Source organism: Stomoxys calcitrans, chromosome 3 (assembly GCF_963082655.1).
Source record: "Stomoxys calcitrans chromosome 3, idStoCalc2.1, whole genome shotgun sequence".
Taxonomy (NCBI): domain Eukaryota; kingdom Metazoa; phylum Arthropoda; class Insecta; order Diptera; family Muscidae; genus Stomoxys; species Stomoxys calcitrans.
This window is the reverse complement of record NC_081554.1, coordinates 127,316,327-127,317,276: the sequence shown is the minus strand read 5'-3', so window position 1 is coordinate 127,317,276 and position 950 is coordinate 127,316,327.

The following is a 950-nucleotide window of genomic DNA, read 5'->3' as shown; positions in this document are numbered from 1 at the left end:
ATTATACATACCTTCCATCATAGGACAGGGGTTTACTAATTTCGACATTCTGTTTGTAACTCCTGGATATATTCGTCTAAGACCCCATAAAGTATATGTATTCCTGATTGTCATGATATTCTAAGTCGATCTAGTCATGTCCGTCCGTCTGTTCGTCCGTCTGTCCGTCTGTCCGTCCGTCTGTCCGTCCGTCTGTCCGTCCGTCTGTCCGTCCGTCCGTCTGTCCGTCCGTCTGTCCGTCTGTCCGTCCGTCTATCCGTCCGTCCGTCTGTCCGTCCGTCCGTCCGTCCGTATGTCCGTCCGTCCGTCTGTCCATCTGTCCGTCCGTCCGTCTGTCCGTCCGTCTGTCCGTCCGTCTGTCTCTCCGTCCGTCTGTCCGTCCGTCTGTCCGTTCGTCCGTCTGTCGAAATCACGCTAACTTTCGAAGAAATAAAGCTAGCCGCCTGAAATTTTGCACAAATACTTCTTATTAGTGTAGGTTGGTTGACATTGTAAAAGGGCCATATCGGTCCATGTTTTGAAATAGCTGCCATATAAACCGATCTGGATCTTGATTTCTTGAGCCACTAGAGGACGCAATTCTGATACGATTTGGCTGAAATTTTGCATGAAATGGTTTGTTATGGTTTCCAACAACTGTGCCAATTATGATTCAAATCGGTCAAGAACCTGACATAGTTGACATATAAACCGATCTGGGGTCTTGACTGCTTGAGCCTCTAGAGGGGATAATTATTATCCGATTTGGCTGAAATTTTGCATGACGTATTTTGTTTTGACATCCAACAACTGTGCCAAGTACGGATTAAATCGGTCCGTAACCTGATAAAGCTGTCATATAAACCGATCTTGGATTTTGACTTTTTGATCCACTAGAGGGCGCAATACCTATCCGATTTAGCTGAAATTTTCCATGAGGTGTTTTGTTATAACTTCTAACAACTGTGGTA